Here is a 20655-nt window from a genome sequence, read left to right as displayed (position 1 = left end):
GGGGAGGCCAGTCCCCAGAGTGAGGGGCCAGCCAGAGGCAAAGGGACATGACCTGGCAGGGGTGACCCTGCTCTTCCCAAACCAGCACAAGGGCGCTATTTATAAAACGGCATTTGCCAGGCACCCAGTGGCCCACCTAGCCCTGTGTTGCCAACATGCCTCCTCTCCTCAAGGGCATTCCCCTACACCCTGCCACCCGACCGCACTCACTGGCCCACCTGGGAGGTGACTGTGTCTACGTGGCTGAGCCATGAGCCAGCCAGGGCTGGTCCTGCCCGGGGCGGGGAATTACTCCAGCCCTCAGGAGTGGCACGATCAGCCAGGCTGAAGTCGCTCAAAACCCACTTGCTTGGAGGTGCCCAACCAAGCCACCACACTTATGGCTGAGACTGGTCAGCTCAGCTCCAGGGAGACAGGCAGGGTGGCACAGGTGGTGGGGAGCAGAGACTGCCCAGAGACAGAGGTGCACTGGGATCTAGCCCCAGGCAGCTGGGGCAGAGAGAGAAGCAGGTGGCTGGGATGAAGAGGCAGCAGAGGACCAAGTTGTAAGCAGGGTCTCAGGGCACAGGGCAAGTGGAGCAGGCCAGGGCCCCTTCTAAGCATGGGCCCAGCACCATGGAGCCACTAACGCCATTGTAAGACCAGCACTGGGCACAATCAGGACCCTTGCCTAGGTCACACAGCAGAGGCAGGCACAGAATTCAGGTCTCTTTAATTTCAGCCCAGTGTTCCACTCTCTGGGCCAAGGAACCTTGTAACATTGTACAGAGGTTACAATAAAAATAAAACCTACGGTTACTGGAATTATTTGTTCCATTTGCAATAGAGAGAAATAGTGCGAAAAGTTCCTCCTTTTCTCCTCCCTCCCTGCAAAATAACACACTGTAGAGTCCAGGTTTAGGGGAAAGGGATATCTGTAGGGGCAGCAGGAAGGTCCCCTCCATCGCATCCAGTGGGAAGGAGCCTGTGGTTGTAGCAAATGTAGGTACCAATTACATAGGGAAGGAGAGAAGAAAACTGCAGGATCTCAACACATGTGTGAGACCAAAGGTGCAGGGAGAAGGAGTTCAGATTTATTAAGAACTGGGGAAACTTTGGGAGAAGGAGAGTCTACACAGGAAGGATGGGTTCCACCTAATCCAAAATGGAACCAGATTGCTGGCACTTAAAAAAGGTTGTAGAGCAAAATCTAAACTAAGGCTGGGGAAAGCTGACAGGTGTGGAGAACACTGATTGGATAGGGACATCCCTTAGGGGAAGGTCTATTAATAAAGATTCTCTATATCCTAGTAAAAAGGAAAGGACGGAAAATGATAAAACACAGGTAATATCTGATGAGTAATAGTCTAATGAAAAAGGGTACCATCCAATCACATTGGCTGCGTCCAGACTGGCAAGTTTTTCCGGAAAATCAGCTGCTTTTCCAGAAAAACTTGCCAGCTGTCTATACTGGCCACTTGAATTTCCGGAAAAGCACTGACGATCTCATGTAAGATGGTCAGTGCTTTTCCAGAAATACTATGCTGCTCCCGTTCGGGCAAAAGTCTTTTTCCGAAAGACTTTTGCGCAAAAGGGCCAGTGTAGACAGCACAGTACTGTTTTCCTCAAAAAAGCCCCGATCGTGAAAATGGCGATCGGGGGGATTTTTGCAGAAAAGCGCGTCTAGATTGGCCACGGACGCTTTTCCGCAAAAAGTGCTTTTGCGGAAAAGCGTCCTGCCAATCTAGACGCGCTTTTCCAAAAATGCTTTTAACGGAAAACTTTTCTGTTAAAAGCATTTCCGGAAAATCATGCCAGTGTAGACGTAGCCATTGTGTAATGGCAGACAACTAAAAAATGATAAGTTTTTAAAGTGCATATATAGAAACGCTGGAAGTCTAAATAATAATATAAGGGAACTAGCGTACCTCATATTAAAGGAGGATTTTGACAAACGGGCATAGAATCATAGAATACTAGGACTGGAAGGGACCTCGAGAGGTCATCGAGTCCAGTCCCCTGCCCTCATGGCAGGACCAAATACTGTCTAGACCATCCCTGATAGACACAAGGCATGACAGGGTACGTCTGCTCTATGGAGGAAGATTGAAGCTGCCGCTGTCGATCTTCCAGGGTTCAAATTGGTGGTTTAGTTAAGATAGCTAATTTGAATGGAGAGGGGCACTCCAGTCGATGCCAGTACCCTGCTTTCACAAGGAATAAGGGAAGTTGAAAGAAGTGTGCTTCCTTCAACTACCCACGGTGTAGGCAGCACCAAAAGCCGAGTGAAGCTACTTCGACTTCAGCTACACAATTAATGTAGCTGAAGTTGTGTATCTTAACTCAACTTTGTCAGTGTAGACATACCCATAAAAACTGGTGGAATGGGGATAATCATTGGGACACAGAAATACCAAGGTACAAAATATATTGGAAGCACAGAATGCTGGTGGGGAAGTGGCACTGTATTTGAAAGAAATCAAATTAAATACAAATCTTAAAAGAAGCAAATTGTACCATAGCATCTCTATGGATAGCAATTCCATGATGTAATAATCAGAGTATAGCCACAGGGATATATTACTGACCACCTGGCCAGGATGGTGATAGTGACAGAAATGCTAAGGGAGCTTAGAGAGAGGCTATAAAAAAATAAAAATCTCAATCCTAATGAGGGATTTTAACTATCCCCATATTGACTGGATACATGTCCCCTCGGGACGGGATGAAGAGATAAAGTTTCTTGGCACCTTAAATGCTTCTTGGAGCAGCTGGTTCTGGAACCCACAAGAGGAGAAGCCGTTCTAGATTTAGTCCTAAGTGGAGCATAGGATCTGGTCCAGGAGGTGAATATAGCTAGACCGCTTGGAAATGCAGATGGGACCTCCCTAGTCCAGCACCCTCGGGACCTGAGCACTCCCAAACCACAGAGTTTGCCTGACCAGGGGAGGTCTGGGCTCCCCTCCTGGCTGTCGGCCCTGCTCCCTGCTGCACCACTGCCCCCTGCTTTGCCAGGGCTGCGCTCCCCACTGCACTGGCCCCGGTCGGGACTGCACTCCCAGGTGCCAGTCCAGGCTGCTCTCCCAGCTGCTGGCTCCTCTGCCTCCAGCTCAGCTGGGATGAAAGGTGAACTACACCAAATAAAGAGGTTACGTAAACAGAAATTAAAAGGTATCCTGTGTCAAAAGGGAAATCCCTGCAAACTGCATGGAAACTTTTTAAAGATGCCATAATTAAGGCTTAACTTAAATGTATGTCCCAAATTTAAAAAAAAAAAAAACCAAAATAAGAGAACAAAAAAGTGCCACCATGGCTTAACAATCAAGTATAAGAAGGCAATAAGAAATAAAAAGCATCATTTAAAAAATGGAAGTTAAATCCAAAGTGAGGAAAATAGAAAGGAGCATAAAGTCTGGCAAATGAAGCATGAAAATAAGATTAGGAAGATTCATATACATATGAATACAACAGTTTGAAGAACGGCTAGCCAAGAACTCAAAAAGTAATAGCAATTTTTTTAACGTACATCAGAAACAGGAAGTCTGCTAACCAAACTGCCTTCCAAAGCACTAGGCAGGTGTGGGAGAGGGATTTTGGATGGGGGAAAGGTTTGGACTCTGGGCACTCTGAGTACCACCAAAATTTCTGCAAACTTGCCACCCCTGGCAGAGAGTTCTTCTTCAGGTCTGGGAAAGGTATCCTGAGTGTCACAACTAAATACAAGATGGAATACATAGTTTAGCCTTATTCTAAGGGGTCATTCTAGGTGAAGTGGCCCATTTACACTCCTGCAGTCATAGGACAAAAAGGATGATCAGCTAGTTACACATTGCAGCAATATGTCAGACATTCAGTGTCTTTATTAAGGCCATGGTTTGTAGCATCTAGTAAAGTTATGAATTTGAGCTCCCAGGTTCGCCTTTTGCAAGCGTTGTGCAGATTTCCTTTGAGGATGAGGACTGAGGGATCAGATCCAGAGCACTCACTTCGTGGAAAAAAATGTTCACCCACACGATAGGATATTTTTATCTTTTACCACTTTACTGTGCATGCTCATTCCAGAATGTAGTGCTAGTCTGGTTTCAACCCCCATCGTTGTTATCAGAACATGTAGTGCATTGGATGAAGTACATCACATGTGGCGATAGGCATGTGTCAGACCCATGGAGCTTGAAAGGTATCTTCTGGGGGAGGAGGAGTTGATCATTACAGCAGTGGAAATGTGTGCACAGGGTTTGCATCTGTTGTTCTGGCAGCGTCTGGTGCCACTTTAGGTTGGCGTGTCCTGGTCCGTAGGGTGCTTGCTTCTGACGCTGACCTTGAAGAGGTTGGTGGAAAATGAGTTACTGGCTACTTCACCTTGAACTGTCCATTTGGTTAGCCTAAGTAGTTAGCACATAGTCTGTCTGTTCAATTTAGCTGTGATACTCTTAGTACCTTCCCCAGAGCTGAAGAGGAGCTCTGTGTAGATCAAAAGCTTGTCTCTAGAAAGTCGGTCCAGTAAAAGATATTACCTCGCCCAACTTGTCTCTCTAATTACCCAGAGACGATTTAGCCACAGGTGATCTTTAAAACCAATATGGAGGTGCAAAGAAGGATTTCCCAATGGATAGGAACTAGATGGTGTGTCAGGAGACTTGGTTTTACCACTGGCTTGCGGGGTGACATTGGATAAGTTTTTTTAACTGTTCTCTGCTTCGGTTTCCCCATCAGTACAATGAGGGTAACAATATATGGCTCACTTGTAAAGAACTTTGAGATCCACTGATGAAAGATGTGATACAAAAGATACCGAATATTTTATTTATACATATATGATAAACATACATTTTCTGACCATAGAACCACATGGGTGTTTCTCTTTATCCAAAGAGACATAGGTCAAAGAGGAGGTTGACTAAACATAGGTATAAAACATGCAGTGATTCAGTGACAGTATCTATTTTATGTGGCAACAGTATAGTACCCACATAGATCCAATTTGAGGTAACCAATGACCTGAAAACTGTTCAAAGTGCTATTTTTAGATATGAACAGTGGTACATCAAACATTGCATGAACTAAGCACGCAACAGTCAAGTAATGGTTGGGAATAATGTAATGCAAATTCATTGGAGTCCTGCTCACTATATTCATACAATGTTTGTAAAATGTGAAATACTACAGAAGATTACTGTATTTAGAACAGCACAATAAGATCTGTAATAAAGAGTGATAAGATGAGAAAAAGGAAAGGATGTATGGTGTATATTGGGTAAAACTTTCTAGTACAGGTTGAATGCCTCTAGTCTGGCACTCTCAGGACCTCCTGAAAGGTGCCGAACCAGAGAAATTGCCTAGTTGTGGGAGGTCAATATTATCTAGCAGCATTACCAACACTTCCACTGCCTACTGGGCTCTTAGAAGATATTTGGGGGTAAATTAATGCTAAATAACAGCACAAAACACTGCGAGCCATGTTTGGTAGATGTAAACAAACTTTATGGGATCACAGAAAACTTAGCCACACCCATGATAAGTGGACCTTCAGCTCACTAAAATCATGCTGGACTATGGATGTTGCTAGGCCAGAAAGTGCCAAACTAGAGAGGTTCAGCTTCTAATGTGTTCTTATTATGCTGGAGAGCTATCTCCCAAGGGAACTGATGAAATCTAGACTCAATAAAGTCTCAGAACTATTCTGCCCTGGGAAGGAAATTAATTTGATAATCTATGGGGTCTTTTCCATCTTTAACTCAAATGATTCTGTGATTCAAAGCGGATCCAAATACAAGGAGATTAAAACTGGCCGGTAACCGTTTTATAATAATTTTGTAAGAGCATTTTATGCTCCTTTGATCAGAAACCCAGGTTAGCTTTCATAGCTGCATCAGATGATACGGCAAAACATGCACGATTGTCACTGAAGTTGCACGTTAGATGCATCTTCATGTTTTAACACGGGGACAACTGAAGATGTGCTGCAATGAAGGACGGAGGATTGCTAGAGTTAAACTGGTAGCAGCTGACCCTTTAGGTGCTAGGTGGAACACAGGGGTCGATACCTTTAAGACTGTCAGCTCCGGAAAACTCAGCCCCTCTCTCACTTAGGTCACAAATTAAATGAGTGTAGGTGATTTCCGAGTTGTTCTGAATAGATCTCTGGGCACATCACAATAGCCAACACAATAGCTGACCTAGCTGGCTATCACCTGTCATAGTCAATCGAGTGCTACGATGATAAATGTGCTGCAGGTCTGGAGGCATAGGTAGAGCTCTGCAGGGGAGTATGCAAAGCAGCTGCTCACATCCTAACTGAGCATAACCAATACCATTGGTAGCCCACTTTTCTAAGAATTAAAAATCACAACAAAAATGGTTCCGATAATAAATATCTGAATCACCGGGCAGTCTGCTGCAGACATTTTATGCTAGTAATAGCCATCGCATGCAGACTCTGCTATTTATTATCACTCTCGAATAGCATGTTGCAATTAAAAAAGGAAAGTGTCCCAACGTATGTTTCATGCCGGGCACAATGCCATCTAATACATGCAATCAGGTTTCTGATCACACCCCCAGGCACTATTAACGTAACCTTACCTAATAGGAATGTGTTTAAAAGTGGAGAGTTCAGATAAAATCCATTTAGATAACCTATCCTGGAAAGCGTCTTATTTCATCTTGGGGAAACAACTGTTCAAATATTCATGCACCGTTTCTAAAATCACATTGCAAACAGGAAACAAATCCCTGAATTACATAAAGGTGTACGACGATTATACACATATGAACATACTGTATACATCGGTACACCACATAAATACAGCATAGATCTGGAAGTGTTAACTTTGCAAGATTTGATAAAAAACCATACATAAACAGATAACTATAAAACACACATTTATTAAGTGATTTAATTCACCAACACCTAGCATGAGAATATATGAGTTAGAGAATTAAATTTAACTTACCAGTGTAGGCTGTACAATTCAGAATGGGAATAAGTTGGCAGTAATTGTCCACTATCTTCATTCAATATTTCACATTGACTTTGCTTTCTTTCCTGGACAGATTAACCTGTTTCCTATACTGTAGGAATGAATAAAAATGAAGCAATTACTGAATTCCAAGATCACTGATTAAATCTCAGTGCAAAAAAATAAAATAAAAAAAAATCCAAAACAAAAACAATAAAAGATAAGCAAATTATAAAACATGTGAAGTAAAATGTTTGATGTTTTAACACTACCTGTACTCTTAGCACTGCAACTACAGTAATGACTGGTATCTAAGGCTCTTGTTTCTGTAGTCAAAGATGCCATGACTTCTGTATGCTTTTAGCCTGTTGTATCTCTAAGAATTGATCAACACAGCATGCAAGTAGAGCAAATAATCACTGCCCAGAGTAAACAACACAGGAATTGTAATCACTTGTCACTCAGTAGGAACAAAAAGACATTAATGCAGACCTCTTAAAACAATTAGTTCTAAGTTAAATCAATAAGAGAAAAATAATCCAAGCCCTATACTTTGTCCAGGAATTCATGATTGCAGATGATGTACAATTCCTTCTTTTGTCAAGCTACCAATACAGCAGTCTGCAATCATAGCAACAAAAGCAGCAACCATATCCATATAGCTCTGGGACATCTGCAAGATCATTTCAAAGCTCCCAGCATGAATAGGTTATCTTTAAAAGGTTATTAAGCCAGTTAACTGCCCCCCACCCCCAGCAAGTACAACTTTAATGCCACTTAAATTTCAGTTACAACAGGTCCCTATGAATTAATTTTAAATGATTTTGATAATACAGCCTTGTAGACAAACAGCGCCTTTAAAAAAAAAAAGGAGAGGGTTGGGTTTTTTAAAAATGTACAGTGGAGAATGTAAAACCTGTGTAACCCAGAGGCACTTAGCTCACGAAGAAGGGAGATTGAAGTCTGCTCTACAGCCTTAGCAAAGAGCCAGTTGACTTCTAGCTCATGTGGCAGAGGCTCATGGTGTTAGCCCAGTGATCTCAAACTCCTGGCTCGTGGGCCATCCCCGACCGCAGCCATTGTGCAATCCGGCCCAGGACTCCCAGTGGACCAGAGGCAGCCAATCCATTACTGGCTCCCAAGCCCTGCCCCTTCTGGTCTTTGCCCCCCCATGGGACCCCATCCCCAAGGATGCAGCTTTGGGAATTGTGTGGCGGCAGGAGCCGAGTGAGCAAGTGCACTCGTTCAGTGCATTCCACTTCTCTGCAGCTCCTGACATCACAGGGAGTGTGAGGTGGAGGCACGAGCACTGTCATTGCACTACACCAGACCTTGCCCCCCCCCTTCCACTCATGATCCTTGAAGCCACATCCTTGGGAATGAGGTTCTGAGGGGGGAGGCCAATGGCAAGAAGGGGTGGGGGTTAGGAGCCTATAACAGATGGGAGTTCCAGGCCAGATTGTGCAATCACTCCAGTTGAGGCTGACCTATGGGCTGGGAGTTTGAGACATGAGCTAAAAGCCAGCTGGCTCCTTAGCTAAGGAGGTGGAGCGGACTTTGCTCTCTCTTCTCTGGGGTCTCAGTGCCTCTGGCTTACACAGCTTTTACATCGTCTACTGTACACAAAAAAAACAAAACCCTCTCCTTTTAAAAAAAATATCACTGCTTTAGCTCCTAAGGTCCCAGGTTCCATTCCACTTGCCGACGGCCAGGGTCTGTCGGCTACACACCTGGATCCCACTGAACCTAGCAATAATGTTACAAGGTCGGAATGTGCAACAAGCGCACCAAACCTCAGAATGCTAAAAATGTGGATATGTGTTGGACTGAAGATAAACAGAGAAGATCAAGCAAAGCACTCTGCATTTGGGGGGTTGCCTGGCTGGTTCCACTGAAACCACCAGGAAAGTAAAGCACCTAGCAACAGAAAAAAAATAAAAAGACCGTTTCTGAGGCCCATTTTGAGATATGTAATGATCAGTTGTCTATAATAGCAATTTTAGTGTTGTTATTATTATTTGTATTATCATAACACTGAGAAGCCACAGTCATGGAAGGAGATAGCTCCTGCCCCAAGGAGCTTACAATTTTAAGTCTAAAACAATAGATGGATACAAACAGACCAACAAGGGGGTACAAGGGAAAATGAAACCGTACTGGTCAGCATGACAGGCATGGGCCTCAAGATACCACTAGCCTGCCCTCTGGTTTCTTGTAGGCAACATAAAAGCACTATTGTGGGTGCTGTCAGTGTGAGCTCGGAGTAACCCCCCTGATGCAGTGGAATTACTCAGCTGAACACCCTCTGGGAGACGGTGGGCATGCTTGAGTCTCACCCACTTCAAAGAAGAGTTGAGAGTGCCCAGCTTCTTGCAGGGTGGCGTCCTGCTTATACCAGAGCAAAACCTGTCCCTATGCTCCCACCGGAAATGGGGTCTGTCCTTCCATAGCCTGCAGCAGAATTGGCTGGACAGCTGAAGACAACTCTGACTTCTGGGCTGAATGGTTATATGCCCCCATGGCTGCAAACACAAGAGTGAAGTTGATCAAATCAGGTTTTCTTAATCTTTATAAATTCTATGACACTAAGGCTGGGCCTGCACCAAGCCCTCCCAACCAGACTTCAGGCAGGTTGAAAAGTGGATCTCAGAGCTCTGCAGCATGAGCCCATCTCTGGTTAATAGTCAAACCTATGATCCTCAGATTAGGGTCAATTAACAGTGATCATGGCCTTCAACTAACTACAGCTTCATTAATCTGCTAGGCAGAAGCTGAGTCGTATGGAGGAAGAGAACAACAACAATGATGAGGGGGCTGGAGCACATGATTTAGGAGGAGAGGCTGAGGGATTTGGGCTTATTAAGTCTGCAGAAGAGAAGAGTGAAGGGGGATTTGATAGCAGCCTTCAACTCCCTGAAGAAGGTTTCCAAAGGGGATGGAGAGAGGCTGTTCTCAATGGTGACAGATGGCAGAACGAGGAGAAATGGTCTCAAGTTGCAGTGGGGGAGGTCTAGGTTGGATATTAGGAAGAACTATTTCCCTAGGAGGGTGGTGAAGCAGTAGGCTGGATTACCCAGAGAGGTGGTGAAATCTCCATCCCTAGAAGTTTTTATGTCATGGCTTGACAAAGCCCTGGCTGGGATGATTTAGTTGGGATTGGTCCTGCTTTGGGCAGGGGGTTGGACTCTCTGACCTCCTGAGGACTTTCCCAACTCTATGATTCTAAGAACACGAATTTATCTTTTGAGACTTGGTGTCAGATGTCTGTAAACCTAGCTGGGAAAGGTTGGGGCCCTTGTGGTGCCAAATGAGGTGCTGGGATACCACTGAGTCAACCTATTCTGCCAGCCTGGGCCCCTCTTAAACTCTGTCTTGCTAAGCCAGGCACTAAAGCCTCCGCCAGAAAAGCTCCTAGGCAGGCCCACCACCACCTGCAGAAATACAGACACTGAGATCACATCTGGGAAGTCTCATCAAAGGGGATTTGCCCCAGAACCCAGATATCCAACCCGCTTGAAGTACAAATCCAAAGTTAGAGAATGTTCATCTCCTTTCTCAACGTGAAGGAAGGTAGGCGCAGCCTCTCACCTTCCACTCCCGTTAGAAATTACATAAACTGGATTAAATAATAAACTAGAAAAAATGTATTACCTATGAAACATTCATATCATATCATCCATATCATAACCATGTCTTCATAATGCATACGGAATACTGCGTCACACTAGTGAAGCTGAGGAGAGGTCTGCATTGACGAAGGCTAGCACCAATATCCCCTCTAATTGTTTCCATGTGTGTGCGGAATAAATTGTGTTATGTGCAGTGAGGCATATGAAGATGTGCACCATCAAGAGAAACACATGGGCAGCTGCAGGTGCTCTGCCAATCAGCTTACAGGGAACTCTGACTAGCATGACAATTATTTTTAGTGTCTACAGGTTTGCTGCTTGCAGCTGACATGTTAGTTGCTTATGGCTCACTAGTCAGATCAGTGCAAAGTTGCCAGCCCCACAGCCTGGCTCTACAGGGCTTCCTGGCCAGCTGGGCAGCCCTATTGCAGCATGGTGGACTCCCAGCCCTGCCGGGCAGTCCATCCGTGGCTATGCTCTTAGATCCTGACTCCGCTGGTGACTTGCTTCCAGCAGCCCACTGCCCTGCCGTCCTACTGGGCTCCCAGCCACCAGCCCTCCACTGGTACTCTCTGGTCCTGGAACATCCATGGTCCTGCTGGACCATAGATGTTGCTGGACCAGACAGTGTAAGTTTAGAAGAGGTTCAGCTTGTAGTCCCTTAATGACATCAAACTTCCTTTTGCTCCCAAGTTTTTAATTTAGGTTTCACATATAAAACTTCAGCGCCAACTCCTCGGCTAGTGTAAATCAAAGTGAATGTAGCTACACTCATTTATACCAGCGGGGGGCATTTAGGCCATATCTACACCACAGAGAAGATCGAAGCTGCCGCAGTCAATCTTACAGGGTTCAAATTAGCGAAGACGTGCTAATTTGAACTGAGAGGGCACTCCTGTCGATACCGGTAGTACTGCTCCTATGAGGAGTAAGGGAAGCTGAAGGGAGAGCGTGCTTCCATCTAGGGATGTAAGCAAGTAGTCGACACCCTATAAGCCTAAGCTTATTGGGCAGTCGAGTCAACTACTTGACTACTCACTTCCCTGCCCCCTTGCTGCCTCTGTATCAGAGGCAGCAAGTGGTCGGGACGGGAGCCGGTGCTGTGAGGAGCTGGCTTAAAAGCTGATTCCCCCCAGCACTGTCTCCGCAGTGCCACTTACCCTCCTTGTGAAATAGTTTTATTTCACATCCAGCCTAGACCTCCCCCACTGCAACTTGAGACCGTTGCTCCTCGTTCTGTCATGTGTCACCCCTGCAGGCTGAACCTCTGTTAACTGGGTCTCCCTGGTCCAGCAACATCCATGGTCTGGCAGGATCACATATGTTCCAGGATCAGAGAGTCCTGGTGGAAGGCTTGCAGCTGGGTTCCCCACAGTTGGACGGGGCCACGAGCCTGGTCCGCTGCAGCGAGGCTGCCCAGTGGAACCAAGAGCCCAGCACGCCACAGTGGAGCAGGAGCTGAGCTGCCTGACTTAGTGAGTGAGGAGGGAAGCCAGCCAGCATGCTGGCAGCCGATCCAGGGCTGGGGGGGCGGGGAAGTAGAGGGGGGCCAGATATGACCTTCCGTGGTCCAGCAAAATCCCTCTTCCGGGACCGGTCAGGACCCGAGGGTGCTGGACCAGAGACTCCCTGGTATTAGAGGCAGCAGCAGAAGAGTAAGGGATGCTGCCGTGAAGCAGCTTCTGCCTGTGGCCAGCTCAGGCTACCGTGAACAGCCCCTAGCCACAGAAACCTTGGTCAGTCCTGGCTTGTACTGGTGCAGGACCACTGTGGCTCTGCCTCTTAAACATAGTAAGAGCCGCCCAATCCCGGCAGAGCCGCAGTCGCAGAGCCACAGTGGTCCTAGCTCTGTCCTGGCTCACTCTGGTCGGGAACCCACCCTCGCCCCAGCTCTGCCGTTTAAATGTAGTAGGAGCCGGGCTCCCTGCCTGCCTGACTCCTACTACATTTAAACTGCAGAGCAACAGCATGGGTAGCTCCTGGACCAGTGCAAGCCGGTACAAAGCACCTTTTCCCATTGACTCATCGTGTAGTCAATACAAATTGTAATGACTACATGATTGGTCAATTATTCACCCCTCCACATCCTTAGTCCCGTCGACTTCCTGCAGTGTGGACAACGCCAAAATTTGATATAAGATATTATGACTCAAGCTACACAATGAACGTAGCTGGAGTTGCGTATCTTAATTCGAACTTATCCCCTCGTGTAGACCTAGCCTCAGTGTGGGTTTGCAAGTATTCGAAAGCCGACCAAAGTCATTTCAAGGCAATAGAGGTGTAGATGTTCAAAAGGAAGGACAAGAGACTTTGTTTCAGTTCAGGTCAGGATTCTATTCCAGCTGGCAGGTTGAACAGCACGTGCTGGTCTTGTTATCAAAGTTCATCTCAGACATCTGAGTGGAGCTCTGTGAAAAGTAACTTGGTCTGATAATGAATCAGTTTCTAACGTTATCTTAGGATTTCACAAAGCACTTCATGCGCTGGTGAATATACAGTCACTAATTTCTTGTTCCAACTATAAGTTGCTTAAAATGATTTCAAAGTGTCTAATGTCCCACAGAAAATTAGTGGCAGAGTTGGAGATGGTCTCACTCTGCCTAGTAACCTATTCACATTGGTATACAGTAGAGCTGACGGGTAAACAACTACAGGTTGGACCTCCCTGGTCTGGCACCCTAGGGACCTGACCAGCTCCGGATGAGGGATTTTGCCAGACCAGGGGAGGTCATTTTTGGATCCTTGCCACCAGCACCACTGGCTAGCTCCCCACCGCCTGCTGGCCCCACTGCTCTGCAGAACCCACCAGGCAGCCATCACTGCTGTGGCTCTGGAACCCGCCGGGCAGCTATGTGCTGGGGCTCTGGGTAGCCATATGCCAGGGCACATGCACCACATGCCACACGCCGGGGCTCCCATCCCCACCAGGCAGCCCCATGGCCACACACTTGGCGGCCCTGCCGTCAGCTCCCTGTGGGCAGCCCACTGCTCTGCTTGCCCTGCAGGGATCCTTGCTGCTTGAGTGCTGGACCATGGATGTTGCCGCGCAAGAGAATCTCGCTTAAGAGACTGTCAACCTATATTTTGCTTCATTGAGCAATTATGAGTTTTCCAAAGATATTTACATTTAAAAAGTCTGGGGGAGAGCTGAAGGGAGAAAGAGGTGTGTGTGCACTAAGACCCAGATTCAAGTCCTGCTCTTCCTGAATCAGGAAACAGAAAAAATACAGTGGCCGACACAACTCAGATTTAAAGTGCCACACACTGAACATCCAGAATAATCGGGTTGGCGTCCAACCACAGAGCGTGGGACATGAAGAAACATCACAAGAACACCCACGAGGAAATTCTAACAACACACAAATCTGAGGAAGTGGAGGTCTACTTCGTTATTTGGACAAGCACAAAAAGTGCCCAGACTCATCCAGCCAGTTATTCGGTACCAATTATTTGTCCAGCTGTAGACATTAGCACAGTGGGTTGGCCTTTGTCTCTGAGGAATTTTAATTTGCTCTTGCTGCCTATTCTTCAGCTAATATCCTGATACTCCTCTTGTTCCACCATAATAATTTCTGCAGCTGCCCATTGTAAATTACAGTGACAAGTATCTCATTCCCACAAAGATTACAGATGAGAGGAAAAATAGGAACAATACCTAGGTCCTGGTTCAGCTAAGCACTTAAGCATGTGCCTAATTCTACTCAAGGTAATGAGATTTAGGCACATGGCTAAAGTTAAATGCATGTGTAAGTGCTTTTCTGAAAAGGGACTTGAGTACATCCCTGGTGTGTATTTGCTCCCAGGCTCTGTGGGACCAATGAGGGGGGCTGATATACATTGCTCCTGGTCCCACCCAGTCTTCCTCCGGTTCTCTTCCAACTGGTGGAGTCTGAGAAGATTCCTCTGTGGGGTTACCAGTTCACTCTGTAATCAGACGTAACTGTGTCCATAACACTGGGATCATATTGTCCAGCTTTTCCTCTGCCACTACGCAGATTAGAAACTTCCCTTTTCTTTTTTTTTAAAGCAATTTTCTTCTCTTCTGCAGAACCTTATCCCACCCTGTGGGACAGATGAATATCTAAAGGAGCAGATGCAGTCCGATGACTAGCTTGGAAGCAAATCTGAGCTATCGTAGTTCATTTATCTTACCCCACAGCCTGAGCACAAAGTCGACCGAAGCAAATAAAGCCACAGAGTGGGGTCCTCGGATACCAGTTGGAATAAAGATTTAAAATATTTGACCTCAGTCAGCACTAGTGGACAGGTCTGGATGAGAGCTAGGTCCTTTCCTTGGGGAACTCTCTATGGATGACAGCTCGCTCTGGCTGCGTTAGGGCAAAACAGAGTCTGATGACAGTTTAATACAACTGGTCCATTCATGACTATTTCCTGGTGATTCCTCCTCTGGTGCCAATATTTACTATCCCTCTGCTTTCAACAGCCTAGGTGGGAACTGATCATTTTGAAGGCTGGCTTTTGGATTTGACCTCATGTCTTTATCTTTTCATGGTGTTCAGTATTTCTCCATATCCTTTAGTGCAAATAGTTGGTAGAACATAAAACAAATACTTTTTTTTCTTGTCCAGGCTCCGTATTAAAAAATAACTATTTTGCCAACTTGAACTGAAATTAATGAATTGAAAACCTTTCCTGCCACATGGTTTTAAGTTCATTGATCACGAGTCCAGATATAAAAGGACATAGAATAACATTTATTAAAGTAAGAATAAGTACCATAAGGAGATAACTGTGTTGCAACTTCTCATAAAAGATAAGAAACATGGAATAAACGATCAGGAAAGGTTACTGGATTAGAGTTCCTTATTCTGAATTCTGAACTGAACTAGAGTTAAATGAGTTCCAGAGACACCTACATTTATCTCTAAAGATGAAGAAAAGCCCAAGAGGCATAGAGAGAATAGGAAATTGGGATTAAGATAAAACTAGCAGTCAGACGTCTTTGTCTGATCTGGTGCAGGGACTCACACGTTCCTAGACTTTGGCGATTAAGACTTATATTCCATTGGTTGACCTATATACACATCAGCTATTTAAATATTCCAGCCGCCCATATTTCATGCTTAATTAGTTGAGCTGAATAGTCCAACTACTCCATTTCCACAGACTGCACTAATGAAGCAATACATGGCAGTGGAGACATTTTCACATCCCTCTTTGGATCCCCTTACAGGGCGAGCTGCAGCCAGCATATTGCTGACTGAGCCATTTTACATTCCAGCAGCCGAGGTGTCAGTCTGAAGAGGTACGTTTTGCTATGTATTTCATTTACAATGGCCTCCCTAGTTTGCTGTCTAAATGGCATATTTAACATAATATTTATCCTGCAGTAGCCTCTAATGCCTAGACAATAAATACGTTAGCAGCCAAACAGTACATTTTGCAGGATATCAATTGCAGTGATCAGATTTTTACTTTCTTCTTATGCACGGGGATAACATACATAGCATTTTGGTTACCTGAATGGGAATGCACATACTTAAGTGTGAGTACGTTGTGTTCCATCTCCAGGTAACCAGGCAAGATTAGATTTTTATGTCATCAACCAATAGGTGGCAATATTCACCCAGTTCTTCACAGGCATGAGAACGGACCATGGAAGAGCAGAAATGCACATACACTGAGCTGTCCCAATTACACCATGTCCAACTCTTTACTACCAGGCAAACGACCTATTTCAGTTGGAATCATTTGCATATGATCGGCCAGATCCTCCACATCTGTGAGCTGCTGTAGGCAAAGGAGCTGAACCAGTGCTCAATGGATAATGAAAGAGGTGCCGGGGCTTGAGCAGTTCTGTGCCATAGCACAAGCAATGGTTTTTACATTCTTAAGTAATATGGCAAGCATGGAGGTGCCAGAGCAATGAACTTCTAAGCCTAGAAGTGCCAGGACTCAGCCCTGGCACAGACTATGCACTGAGCTAAACTAATTTACACCAGTCAAGAGTCTGGCCCTGTGCACACAGGGAGGATGAAAATTGCTCAAAAGAACGGGGGGGGGGGGGGAGGGGGTGAAAACTGGATGTGAAATTTGGAGTTAAGGAACCCAAATAATATTAGGGTTTTTTAAAACTTCATACGACGCTTATCTTGCTCCCAATTCAGTTAATGGAAAACCTGTCCTTGACTTCAGTGAAACAGGCCTGTGCATTTCCTGTGGTCACTTGGGGTCTGAATTCTCTCACACGAGTGTAAATAACGAATGACTCCACTGAGGTCCATGAAGATACTTCAGTGTAACATCAGTGTGAGAAAGAACACGAGCAGACCTTTGAAGACTCTAATCATTGGTGACTATGAATCAAAAAGCAGCTGCTAAGGCCACCCATATATAGATCAGAACTTACTGCTAATGTTTCCTTCTGGAGCTACTGCCCTATGATGAAACAATGAGTGATCCAATGCTGTTAGCTAATGGTTGCAATAATTGTTTTCCATTCCAGGGCAAAGCTAGACATAAGGGAGCGCATTCATTTTCAAAAAGCTTGCAAAATTACATTGAGGCCATTAGATGTGTCGGGAGATATTGCTATTCCTCAGAAATGAATTACCCAGTTGAATGCCGTAGGAATAATGAAGCTGTCAACAGCCAAAGTGCAGCTGTGATATTTTGTCAATTTCATGTTGATTATGCCATCTATTCAGCCGCTCCTCATGGAGATAATTTATGTCCCATATTGATTGGTTGGGACTATTCTCAGCAGCCATGCAACAGTGTTTACATCCAAGTAATAGGAACACATTTTACAAACAGAAATTAACACGCTTTTCATAACTAGCAATTTCTAGATTAGGAAGAAGGAAAAAAAAGTTCCACTGACTAAAACTGGCGTGAAAAGAGTACAAATCAAGGCAGAAACAGTTTCCTGAAAGACACCAGAGATATATAAAAAAAGTTATTCATTTACTCATCAGCTATAAGGTGAGTGAATCTATTGGAAAGTGAGACACTTTCATCCACTTTCAGATTCATGTTCTTAGCACTAGAAAATTGTCAGAAAAGGGCAACAAAAATAATTAGGAGTTTGGAAGGGGTGCCATATGAAGAGCGATTAAAAAGATTGGGACTTTTCAGCTTAGAAAAGAGGAGACTAAGGGGAGATATGATAGAAATCTATAAAATCGTGACTGGTGCAGAGAAAGTGAATAAGGAAAAGTTATTTACTTGTTCCTATAACATAAGAACTATGGGTCACCAAATGAAATTAATAGGTAGCAGGTTTAAAACAAACAAAAGGGTGTATTTCTTCATGCAATGCACAGTCAATCTGTGGAACTCCTTGCTAGAGGATGTTGTGAAGATTAGGACTTTAACAGGGTCCAAAAAAAGAACTAGATAAATTCATGAAAAATCTATCCATCAATACTTATTAGACAGGATGGGCAGGAATTCTGTCCCTAGCCTCTGCTTGTTAGAAACTGGGAATGGGAGGGATCACTTGATAATGACATGTTCTGTTCATTCCCTCTAGGGCACCTGGCATTGGCCACTGTCAGAAGACAGGATACTGGGCTAGATGGATCTTTGGTCTGACTCCGTATGGCTGTTCTTATGTTCTTAAGGTTTGTGACAACCGAGTTGCACAAATGACTACAATGTGCTTTAAAAACAAATGTGTGCACTGCAGGCAGGTGTCACTACTGCCAGCTTCTGATTCAGCAGCAATATGGGATGTTTCTGGGAACTATCCACCCTCCTCAATCTAGCATATGAATGAGTCTATCGTGAAACAGTGAACTAGTGTCAATTTTTGAGTCCAAGTGAAGCAATAACTTTGATAGTGTCTGCAGACTGTAGGGATTAAAAGAAGAAGAAGGGGTATGTCTACACTACAGCGCTAATTCGAACTTAGTTCGAATTAGTTAATTCGAACTAAGCTAATTCGAACTAGTGCATCTAGAACTAAAAACTAGTTCGAATTAGCGTTTTGCTAATTCGAACTAGCATGTCCACATTAAGTGGACCCTGAACCGGGGTTAAGGATGTCCGGAAGCAGTGCCAGCAGGGCATCAGATGAGGACTTAGAGCGTGGAGCTGCTGTCTCAGGCTAGTCGAGGGCTGTGCTTAAAGGGACCCAACCCCCACCCCGGACAGACAGTTCTCAGGGGTACCCCGCTTGCAAAGCAGTCCTGGCTTGGAGTGCCCTGAGTGCCCACACTGGGCACATCACAGCACTCGGCCATCAGACTGGCTGCACTTGCCGCAGGCTGCCATCTGGGTAGACAGGGCAATTGGGGGGCTGCAGGAGAGCTTCCACCCCCAAAAGCCCGCAGAGCCAGCCCAGTCCTCCCCATCGGGGGCTCGTACCCCATTCCTCCCTCACATCCTTCCACTTACCCTTCCCTAGCACCCCTTCCTGATGTACAAAATAAAGAAAACGTGTGGTCAAAAATACTCTCTCTTTATTGAACAAAACTCGGGGAGACTGGGAAAAGGAGGTGGGAGAGGGGAAGAGAGAGGGTGGGAGAGGGGAGGGCAACTAAAATGATCAGAGGTTTGGAACAGGTCCCATATGAAGAGAGGCTAAAGAGACTGGGACTTTTCAGTTTAGAAAAGAGGAGACTGAGGGGGGACAGGATAGAGGTCTAATAAAAGCATGAGTGGGGTGGAGAGGGTGCATACAGAAAAGTTCTTCATTAGTTCCCATAATAGAAGGACTAAAGGACACCAAAGGAAAGGAATGGGTAGCAAGCTTCAGACTAGTAACAGAAAGTTGTTCTTCACAAAGCAAAGAGTCTACCTGTGGAACTCCTTCCTGCAGGAGGCTGTGAAGGCTAGAACTAGAACAGAGTTTAAAGAGAAGTGAGATAAAGTCATGGAGGTTGGGTCCATGGAGTGGTATTAGCCAGGGGGTAGGAGTGGTGTCCCTGCCCAAAGTTTGTGGAAGGCTGGAGATGGATGGCACGAGACAAATGGCTTGGTCACTGTCTTTGGTCCATCCCCTCCAGAGTCCCTAGGGTTGGCCGCTGTCGGCAGACAGACTACTGGGCTAGATGGACCTTTGGTTTGACCCAGTATGGCCATTGTAAGCTCAGGGCTCGGGGTCGGGGGTCTCAGTGGACCACCTTGATTTTCATGCCAACCTGCTCCTGGGTGGCCAGGCTGGCAGCTCTCCTGCCCTAGACGGCCACTTTCCTGTGCCTAGTGCGGAGGTCGTGGACGAGGTCCATGATGTCCGCACTAGACCAGGCGGGTGCCCACCTCTTGCGGTCCCGGGCAAGCTCCCGGGAGCCGCCAGCCTGGTCCCGGGAAGAGAGGGAGGGCTGGGGGGCATCGGGTGGCTGGCTCATGGAGTGCCAGGTGCAGGGTCTGCTAGCTGGGTGCTGGCAGGCTTGCACCTGGCACGGGCACCGTAGCCAGCCCGTGCCCCTTTAAAAGGTCCGGGGCCGGGAGGGGGGCAATAGAGTTTCCCTGGTGTTGGCCAGAGTGGCCACCAGGGAAAGCTGGGGAGGGCTAGCCTCCCACTAGTTCGAATTAAGGGGCTACACAGCCCTTAATTCGAACTAGTAAGTTCGAACTAGGCTTAGTCCTCGTACAATGAGGTTTACCTAGTTCGAACTAAGCGCTCCGCTAGTTCGAATTAAGTTCGAACTAGCGGAGCGCTAGTGTAGCGCTTATCAAAGTTCATTCGAACTAACATCCGTTAGTTCGAATTAACTTTGTAGTGTAGACATACCCAAGAAGAAGCCAGTACTACTGGTCTCTTAAGGTGAGTTTCATATCATTAAACACCCAAATGAGAGCAGGGGCCATCGTGCTAGGCATCAAACATACTCCCAGGAAGAGACAGTCACTGCCTCACATTCCTTATATACTAAATAGACAAACTGCTGTTATCCCCATTGTACAAATAGGGAACCATGGCAGAAAGTCTAAGGCTATGTCTACACTACAGGCTTCTTGCACAAGAAGGTTTTTGCAGAAGAGATCTTCCACAGAAACTTCTTGCACAAGAGCACATCCACACTGCAAAAGTGCATCGAAAAAGCGATGCACTTTTGCACAAGAGAGCATCCAGACTACATGGATGCTCTCTCAAAAGGAAACTGTTTGCTATTTACAGA

The 20655-nt window shown here is 45.7% G+C and overlaps 1 protein-coding gene across 2 annotated transcripts in view; it reads right to left on the bottom strand.

Annotated features, from left to right (window-relative positions):
- Positions 1-20655, bottom strand: part of ANKFN1 (ankyrin repeat and fibronectin type III domain containing 1) — a 361082-nt gene that overhangs the window by 125401 nt on the left and 215026 nt on the right. For both annotated transcript variants that reach the window (XM_075903834.1, XM_075903832.1), the window contains one exon: positions 6933-7050. The gene's annotated coding sequence lies outside the window, so the exon portion shown is untranslated. The remainder of the gene's footprint in view (positions 1-6932; positions 7051-20655) is intronic.

This window comes from Pelodiscus sinensis, chromosome 20, assembly GCF_049634645.1.
Source record: "Pelodiscus sinensis isolate JC-2024 chromosome 20, ASM4963464v1, whole genome shotgun sequence".
NCBI lineage: Eukaryota > Metazoa > Chordata > Testudines > Trionychidae > Pelodiscus > Pelodiscus sinensis.
The sequence above is the reverse complement of the archived record's forward strand: the minus strand, read 5'-3'. Positions and strand labels throughout refer to the sequence as shown.